This window comes from Dendroctonus ponderosae, unplaced genomic scaffold (assembly GCF_020466585.1).
Source record: "Dendroctonus ponderosae isolate FM_Combo_2020 unplaced genomic scaffold, Dpon_F_20191213v2 Dpon_F_20191213_2, whole genome shotgun sequence".
Taxonomy (NCBI): Eukaryota; Metazoa; Arthropoda; class Insecta; order Coleoptera; family Curculionidae; genus Dendroctonus; species Dendroctonus ponderosae.
Window position 1 is genome coordinate 16,211,035 of NW_026018165.1, and position 10,537 is coordinate 16,221,571.

Genomic DNA, 10,537 nt, shown 5'->3' on the forward strand with positions numbered 1-10,537 from the left:
AGCGAAGCTTTATTGCCAAATTTTAAACATTCAGTCTCATAGATAAACAAAATCATGCCGAGCCTTTTTATACGCCTCCTCCCTTCATCTGAAGCTGTTTTATTGCACAATTTTCAAGCTTTAAATGGTTCTTCGATTTAACACTAAATGCTTAAAGCTCAGCCATTTTTGATAGTAAATCTTAAAAGTTAATTAACTGTTTATTTTGAAGTTTACTTGTGGAGCTAAAGTTTTTGGGCGTTTAATAAAAGTGTTTGGGCGTTTAATAAAAGTGTACTTATTAAAAAACGACCATAAAGCTTGAATCGTTAAAGACAGTATAACTGTTGAATGGCCTGGAACAACTTTTCCACTGTCCGGTCATAAGTCCGGTTTTGCAGCTGTTTTATTGCGAAATTTGAAGAATTTGGAGTCTCATTGGTTAAATAAATTGTGCCGAGCATTTCGAGCACGAAACGTCCGTAAATTTACACATTTATGAAACATTGTGTACGTAAAAAGTGGATACAACTTCCATCGGTTTTTCAAGACATTTAGAATAGTTTGATGAATTTTATTGCTCACTTAAAAGCGAGTTTTAATATGCTTTTCTTCGAAAGTTTTGTAGACTCTGCATAAATAAATCTGATGTGAATCATAAAATCTGAATAAAAAATATGTCAACCAACCTAAAAAAATGCAATCTTTAAAAGGTAGCGCAGCATCCAAAGTAATCACTTGAAAAGGGCCTTGAAGCCATGCAAAGGAAAAAATTCAAAAATCTTTCAAAAGACCTTTACTAAAACAATTGAAGCTTTCTTTCTGATCTGTTGATAATGCGACGCATAAGAAAACTAAGGAAATTAGAAAAATCCTTTTATAATATAGTGCCGTGTTCACATGACGTGCCACTCTTTTCGACATAAGTTTACAAGTAAGTTTACGAGTCTTTAAGCTGTTTTATGGCAAAATCCGATGTATTTAAATTTTAATTTCCCGATTGAAATTTACATACGTAAGTCGACGCCCTTGAAAAAAGAGACCTTTTGTTCTTGAAGCCGTTTTATTGCAAACCTAGGAAAAAATGTGGTTGTTTCGATTTCAAAGAAGCATAACTGTTGACGTCGTTTTTCAGGTTTTATCGCTCACGTGAAATAAGCTGTGTTGTCCTTAAAGTTCTTCAAACACAGCAATCCTTAAGAAAGAGCGCTTGTTCGGAGGAATCGGCATTAGTTTGCCAATAATTTTGAAGGCATTTCTCTAGAAAGCTTGAAGCATTGCAGTTTTAAAGACTCTTTTCTTGTGAAAAAAGTGCGTTTAGCTAAATTTGGCGCATCCGAAATCGAGATCCATCGGTTTCATATCCAGACTCTCAGGAAGCCTTACAATCGCTTACCAATGAACAACACATTTGAATTTTTCAGTTTGGAAACAAAATTTGTAAGTGTTTTAAAGCACGTGGTTTGCGACGGGATGAAAAAACGGGCGGCCGACATTTATTAATTATACCGGAACATAAGAAAATTAATTTCTGTAGTGATTGAGGGACTAGAAGTGAAATGAGCAAGAGGAGGCATCGATTAATTGTTTCCTTCGGCCAACTTGGCTCAATCAAAATGTGCGACACCCGACCCGACCGAAAACTGGAGTTGTGTAGATAATTTTTGGGGCTCCTGAGTAAACAGCGTAAAATTCAAATCAGGCGCAAGCAGCAAAATGGAAATTCAGGGATGTCATTGCGATATAGCAAAGTAGATGTATAAATAAACCCTATGTAAAACATAGAGAGCGCAAAATAAAATAAAGGAAAACTCAGCCGATGTTTATTACGTTCATTTCGTTCCCTCTGGCTCTGAAAGCTTTTTTAAGTAGATCTTGAGCAAAAAGAACTGTTTCGTGCTGTGTAAACCCGAGTCCAGCAAATGGATAATGATCAGCAATTAGTTAAAGCCCTCGGGCAAGTGGGTTTAGTGCGAGCTAATGGGGGGCGCGAATTAAAATGCCGATTTTGATCTATTACTTGACGATTCCTCATAAACCATTCTAGTAATGCGAAGTCCGACTCTGCTGCTTAACATGGGTCACAACCCGGCAGGCACATCGAGAACACACAAACATCATGTTTGATTCATTGCTTGCGAAATCAAGTTGGTTGCGTGCAGCCTTTGATCCTGCTGACACGTAAAGATCCGAAAATCAGGAAGCTGATTCACTTAAGTGAAAAATTACCTTTGCAGATGCAGCACGTGACTCTTAATCTGCATAACAGAGACGATGCCTCGTTTAAATTGGCAGCACCACTTTTTCCAACGTGGTGTAGTTGCAGGCCCCTTTGGCTTCGACAGTCGAATTAGCTGCAAACATGTTTTATGCAATGTTCTGGACAGTCTATTTAAAACTGTCGGGGTGTCTATTGATTTTGCGGCAATTCACAGTGTGTTTAACCGTGAAGGTAGTGAAGGTTCAGAATTCGTCAACGCAATGAGACTGATGAAAGGGAGTCAGCGATTTAAGCGGAAAAATTGAGGAGAATGCTGCTGTAAATGAGGCGAAGCAAATACATACAGTGGGTGCCAAAATCAAAAGTTTATTCTTGACTTGCAAGCTTTTTGCTTCTGCGGTTTTCTAAATGGGGAACTTTAGAAAACGATCAAGAGAGAAAAATGTACCAATTCTTTTGCCACTCGCTATCTTGACGCAATTGCATAATTTACACGGTAGAGAGAGCGTTGATGGTCTCGATGATCACGATACCAAACTGGTAAATATTTATGGGCATTTCGGCACCATATGAAACAGTAACCTGGGGGTGTTTAAATATACAAGCGTCATTCGAAAGCCGGAGGCGCTAATCCGAGTGTAGCAAATTCTGATGTGACTGTGAGCGAATTAACATACAAAATGTTCACTTGGAAGTGTATTGGGGCGAACATCCCCCCGACAGTCCCGTTCTTTGTGTAATATGCACCCCCCCTTCAAAATGACGCCGTCGCCCCGAAATTTATTGAAGAGCTTTATTAAATATTAAATATCAAGGGTAGTGACTGGCTGGTATTGAATTAATTGAATTTTGTGGTTGTCTGATTAATAGAATTTACGTGCTTAATTTGACACAACTTGTTGCGAGTAGTCTAAATATAGGGCTGGAACAAACGCGCAAAGAAACCCTTCAACGTTCAATCGAAATTTGAAATAATAATCAATTTAAAAATTATTTATACGCTTTATTTGGAGGGCTGATGCTGAAAAAAATTCTCCCAAAAGGACTTTGGTATCAGCAAAATCCGATTAATTGATTTTTTTGTATTATTCTTGTCTTTGAACTTTGAACAGTCGCAGTTTGGAAAAATCGATCACCAATAACTAAATTGGGTGTAAAGTAAATGTAGCGTTCACGCAAAATCTTGGTAATTCCATGCCTACAAGAAACTGTGGTATCAATTTAAAAAAAATGTTAAATTTCACATGAAAACTTCCGGATAGAAGTCCTCATGACGCAGTGAGTAGAAAGTAGCTAAAGGCATTTTATCTTGGACTTATCTAAAGCTGCAACAACAATAAGCGCAAAATATCTACGTTATTTTTCCACACATAAAGCACGTAGCACATGTCCTGGCGCTTTTTGCCCAGAAATTTAAAATATGAAATAACCATTACGTGCCGTACAAATTAGAGTCCTGCTGCAGGATAATGATCAGCAATTAGCTGGAAGTTAAAACCTCACAGGAATAGCTTTCGAGTGTGATATGTGCAGGAAAACGTGTTGTGTAAGAGAAAACGGACATTTTATCTAGGTTATAAATGGACAAAAAAAATTGCTTCAATATCAATTTGCGTTGGCTGCTTGCTATAAGATGCAGGATAATTTTGCAAGTTTTCGCAAGGATTTGCGTTATTTTCCAAACCGTGTGTTTACGGCGTAACCAAATCCTTAAATAGTAGATGAACTAAGCCGGCAAAGTTCCTTCGAAACTTATATGGCCTAAAGCCGGCTAATTCTGCATGCCAGTATAGAGCTATTGTATATTAGCATTAAAGTTTTATCGAGATATTAGCCAAACTTTCTTAACGGCCCTATTTGCGTTTGTCGCAAACTGTTGCACTAAATTATGCACGTGTTTATCCAAGTTGAGTTCGAGTTTCCTCATTTGATGCCTTCTTGTCGATATTCTCATACCACAACGGATTTTGCTGGTCACTTGGGTGGTCATTTTTCTCTTCCTTCTTTTGTTTATTCACTTTCTTCTCTTTAGTGTCTTGGAACAGTTTTTTGGTTTCATTGCTTTGAATTCAAAAGTTTTTTTGTGAAAATCTTAAAAGATCGTAGCAACCTCTCAAAACTTTTGGAGACAAAGGCGAATTTAGTGTCTGAAGAGGAATATATTCGGCATGGATCTATTGAGCCATTTGGAAAATGCATTTTCTTCTTCAGATTTTTGCATGCATGTATGAAAAGCTGAAGAACAAGCTATATTTTCCGAAAGTTATTGTCCGAAGGCCTCAACAGAAAGGTTCACAATATCTTCTACTTGTCCAAATTTTCCAATGTTTCCGTCAAAAGCATTTCCTATTTTATGTTAAATACTTTTTTCTGTATCTTCTGTATTCAGGTCTTCAAATCAGCCGGACAAACTGCCGATAAAATAATGTAAGTTTATTTTATATCGGTACTAGAAACAACGGTTTGTTCAAACATGCTTGTTTTGTACTCACCACGTTCAACACGCCAGTTTAGGAAAACTATATAAAAATATTTTATTTTGATACCAACACAGCGTACATTATTTTCAAACAGGATTTTTTGCGATGGAAAATCTGGGGGGTCATCTATTTTTTTACTCAAATTTGTAGTTTTATATATATCGAGGTTTTGTGGGAATTTTTACAGTTTTCCGAACCGAGTAAATATTTTCATTTATTCTAGATTTGCCCAGAGGGATGCAGAACTTGTAAACCGAAGTTTTATGTTTGTTCGGTTTAGCGTTTTCAGTCTCATACGAGTATTTGCTAAAAAAATTTGCAAAAATGCAGGTTCAGAGCTGGTCATTCTTCATAAAAGGGCGATTATCAATGCCATGTTGCCTTCTTTGATTTTGTCACCCGCATCTATTGAATTCAATGATTTAATAGAAGAAAATTTCGTAAATCTATATCCGAGTGTCTGATCGAACTTTAGCTGGAAAAATGGTCTCTTAGTTTTCCTTTCGCTCAACAATCAATAGGAACTGCCTCAACAAGGGCTGCAGGTTTAGAAGAGGATCGGAAGAGGGCAGCAAAAGCTCCTGCACCGAAATCAATAAAAGTTTAACAAAAATTCCGCAACAAAGAATCCTGTACTAAAATCGATAAGTTAAAATCCTGCAAACAAGGATTCTGCACTAAAATGAAGAAGTATTTCCGATAATCCTGGAAGCAATAATCTATTTGCCTAGTGGGTTTTGCTGTAACGGAATGAAATGCGATGCTCAAGATGGAAGCAATAGTTCTTCTACTAGACAATAATATTTTTTTGAAATGAAGTAAACATGTTCACTCCCGATTTTTTTTTAATAAGTCTAAAATTAATTCATAAAATTTGCTGAAATTTTTGGGAGCACGAGAAAATTAATTTTCCTGCAATTTTACCCCGTTTTCATACAAACATCAAAAATATAGTTTTTGTCTGTTCGCGGATCGTGTCTTTAATTTCCAACATTGATTGGTTTGAAATCGGCATTTTCATTTAATATTTATTTTTAAATACTGTTTTCTACTCCTTCCTCCAGGAAATTCATATAAATTAATAACTGCCACCTTTAATTATTTTCCAAAAATGTAGGTTAATTACATTAAGCATACATAAGTAATAAGAGCGCAGCACCATTCAAAACAGCACGTAAGTGCTTGAGAATTTGGTTAAAAAATAATTCAACAGAGTAAACATTTGCATAGCTTGTAACTAAAGGTAGGCTGGAATCAATGAAAATGTTTTCCATTACCTTTTAATGTGCTCTCATTTAATATAATTTGCTTCCAATGCATAAAACTGAAGCGCATTTATACCCGCAAACCTCAAATTGGCTGAACCTCGTTAGCCGATACACGGTTAACAATGTGCGTTAATAATGTTACATTAATAGTTAACAGCCCTTAATATAATGAAACTTTCCGAACATGCCACCAATGGGGTTTAATAACAAATTTAATTTTAAATATGTTCGGGAAAATTTGAATTTTATTTGATTAATTTAGTTGGTTGACTTTCAATGGATGAGTCCAATTATGAGTAGTTTCTCTACAGTTGATCGGTTTTCAATTTCAACAAGTCTAATATTAATTTGATTAAAAACGTAAACAGTAATCAAAATGAAACAGCAAATTAAAATTGTTTCTGGATAATTCGTTCGCATAATGAGGTTGTACTTTTTACAAGCGAAGAAACATTAAGTGCGAAATTGGAAAATAAAATTTTAGAATTTTGCTACATTCAGCACGCAATTCCAAAGTGGATGTACAGGTCTTAATGCCAAATGTAAGTCAGCTAATTACCATTCCCGGATGGTTTTCCAACTAATCCTGCACTTACGCAAATGTCGCAAATATACATGCACGTTTTGCACTAAAAGCTGCAAATAAATTTGACGAAAAGGGTGCCAATTACCAAATGTAAACTGTATAGTTCTGTGTATATTCTAATTAACCACGTATTAATAAGGGTGGCTGCATTTAAAGCAGAAATTCTAAATCACGACCACCGGTTTACCAGAACTTTGCAATAAATCTGCCTTGCCCACGTATTGTGTATTTGGAAGTTAATTTGTATGCAAATATGGTGTAGCCATCAGAAAATGCGAGTGGAGTACAAATATAGACTTTTCAGTTTGTAAACAGAATAGTAAATGATTCAGTTTTAAATTACTAGAACACACCTGCTCCGGTTCAGTCAGTTTAATTATATCGCACTGTTTCGAGAGAATATTGCCGAATGCTACAAACAGCTGCATTCAATCCTAACTTTACACTGTTTGAGCATTAAACGTAGTGACAAGGTGATTCAATAGGGCGCAATTGTAGGGCTTTTATTCAAAAAAATGACATCCAGATAGAATATCAAAAAGTTCACCTTTCATCCAGCTGCGAAAGATGCACGGTTGTCTTTAAAACTAGCAACCGAGGACAGATGTGATGCAAATTTTTACGGGTTCATTTTTGTCCAAACTGACATGGAAATGCTAGAATCATTCGAGGCATTTTGAACGAATTCTCGCATGAATTTTTAGCCGATAAATGCGAGGTTGTAACAATTTCTTATAACTTGTTTCGAACCTGATACGAGCACTCAAGAAGCCCCCATTGCTGGATATCAAGACGTGTTATATTTTAAATTCAAATTGATATCGATTGTTCGGCGAATCATTGTGCCGCTATAATCGGATCATGGAAAGTCTGTTGTATTCTCCTTCGAACACCTGCTGCTACATAGTGTATGGTTGAATAGGTTGAAAAGATGGGCGTGAAAGCGTCTCGTTATCAAAAATAATCACATATGAGCGATGGTCTTGATTCTAGTCGCAAAATTTTATTTAACGGAGAGAAATCGCGTTTTTTATGAAAGCAATTACTTCTTATTTAGAGCTTAATAGGAGGAAATAATGATGGATCAACGATAACTCGTTTTTTCCCAATAAGAGAGAGCTAATTTTAGTTGACAGCAAGGTATCTTGTTTCCAAATTGAGTAAATATGGAGTTCAAACGACTTCTCTAACGAAATCAAAAGTTGCCATCATTAACTTTTGGCTGCTGCGATGATAAATCAAGCACTTGTCCGACTAAATCAGCGTCAATTCGATCATTTCTTTCAGGTTTTCTCAGGTCAATCATGTTTTGTTTTCCAAAAGTTCAGTAGACAGAAGTTCAATGTTTATTGGAATTTGTTTGATTCAGTGGCCAAAGAAATTAGAGATCATTTTTTAGAGAGATTCGGCCGTTTTAAAAATTCACGAATCTGAAATCTTCGACGTTTGAGGGATTAAGCTGTAAATGTTCAATCCATACCAAGTTTCAGCATTTGCCAATTTTGCGATTTTCAAGTGCACTAAAAAGTCCCGCTTCTAAATTGTGCAAACTTTTCTCTGAAAATTTGTTACTCCAGCCCTGGAACAGATAAAAAACTGAAGTTTGGAGTATTTACCAACCATATTTTGGGTTTATTGCCTACAAGGGTTCAATCAATTACCATCAGTTATTGAGATTTGCGAAAATGGTTAACTTGCGATTAAACTTTAGTTTTTTTAAATCTGCAGGCCGGTCTCTAAAAATTCATAATTTCTGTCGCGAACAAGATAAATGTGTAAACATGTTGGCGGCTCATAGGCAAAGCCTTGAGTTCAGCGCATGTAAGATTTCAAACAATTCTCAGGATCCATTGAGTTTTGACAAATTTTGCTAGTTGACCTTAAATATCAATTTTTAAAAATTCTGCAAAGCTATTCCTAAAAATTCATAGCTTTCATGATAGAGCTGATAATTGTTTGAAATTTTGCATGAGTCCTTGTGTTCATCGTGTGCAAAGTTTCACGCAACCCGCATGTGAAATTAAATTTTGTTATTTTTGATATTGTGCTTAAAAAGCGATTTATTCAGATCTTGCTGGGGAGTCTGTAAACATGTATCACTCCTGCGCTGGAGAATATAAAAAGCTCAGTTCTCAAATGCTTATAAAAAACTTCGTAGGATCAACGTCTAAGTCGATCAGTATTGCGAAATTTCAAAATTGCGCGATTTTTTCGAATCTTGTGGGCCCGTCTTCTGTGGAAATTCATAACTTCTTATTTTCCATTTCTAGTAAAAATCTTGGGTTGTACGAAGGAAAAATTTGAATCATTTTTTCTCTATTGATTAAACTTTCAGAACATTTAAAAATTCACCTTAAAAAGCAATTTTTACAAATCCTACATTCCTCTTTTTCAAAGTCCTTAACTTCCATCATGGAGCAGACGAGACTGATAAATTGAACATTTATGGATAAAAATCCTGACCCTTTATTCTAATACTTGCAGTGTTTTAATCAATTTTCGCCAGAATTAAATTGCGAATAAAAAGCTATTTTTTCAAATATTTCAGACCGGTCTTTAAAAATTCATAACTGCTGCTCTGGAGAAGAAAAATCACTGAAAACTTTTCATTTGATAGAAGAAGCCTTGAGCGCTGCGGATTCAAATTTTCAATCATTTTCCTCGGTCCATCGAGGTTTTAGAAAATTTAGAAAATTGCTTTTGAAATTACATTCTCCATTACAACTTCCATTTTAAAGCAGTTAAAAGATCATCATCTAGAACAACTTTTCAAAAGAGCTTTGATTTTAGTGCATACACAGTTTCAATCAATTCGTGTCAGGCATTGAGTTTTATAGAATTCTTAAAAATACATTTTTTCAAATCTTGGAAGAAGAGATGAAAGGCTGGAAATTTATAATTTTATAGAACAATTCTTCAGTTCAACACTTGAAAAGCATGAGACCCTTTTTGCAGTACATATGAGTTTGGAAAAAATAAACTTTGCATTAGAAAGCGCTTTTTAAAAATTCTACAGAGCGTTTCATAAAAATGTATAATTCTTATCATAGATTAAGAGCTGACATTTTGGACAATTAGAAAAATCAAAGGGTTTTTTGCAATTTTGTCTAAGAAATAAGTGCGGAAGTTACGAAGTAATTCCAAATTTTTGCTTTTTGTACTTTCAGGTTTTTTTAACATTTTACACATACATTTTGGTTGAAATATTTAGGAAAAACGCCTTGAACTGTGGAAAAAAGCAATTTTTACTTGGAAGATTGGGAGATTTACCTAACTAGACATTTATATTAGAATAAGCTTGATGTTTGGCCCTTCTAGGGGTCCTGATTTTAACCGTGTGCCCTGTTAGGAGTTGGCTCCCTTTGATAAAACATTTTCGTAAAAGATTCAACTATCTTGAGGCTTCCACTGTTAAGCAGTTTTAGAAATTTCCGACCTACTTAAAGCTGACATGTCAGCAATAATTATTTTTGGGGATTCTCCTTTTGATAATAATCCATTGTTCCCTATCTTTGCCAACATTATCCTGCCCGTCCTATTATACTTAACGTTATATTGTTTCGCGTCTCCCCTAGACCCATTACGGTAAGCAAACGCAATACCTACAGCCTGAAAATATGAATTGCTAAGCCTATTAGCATTCTTATTAGCTCATAATTCATATTCAAACAATATAATTAAAAGGCTTACCAAGGGAGAAAACGGTACAAAGACACGGCATTGACTCCTCAAGGAATACAATTAGAAATACGGATATAATTGAATTATGTAAATGTCTCGTTTTGAACAAGGGGAGATGTATTTTAATGTTTTGCCTAATTGGTTACATTTGTCTTGCTGAGTGCCAGATATTACTCTAACGGAATTTCGCTTATATTTAGTATTTGTGCTGACTATACCAAATTGTTTAAAGCGTCGACTCGAAGTTGTTACTTTAAGCGCAACTAGAGATTAATAAGCATCATTGGCAAAAGCTGGCTCTAAATGAATAAATAAAAATTAA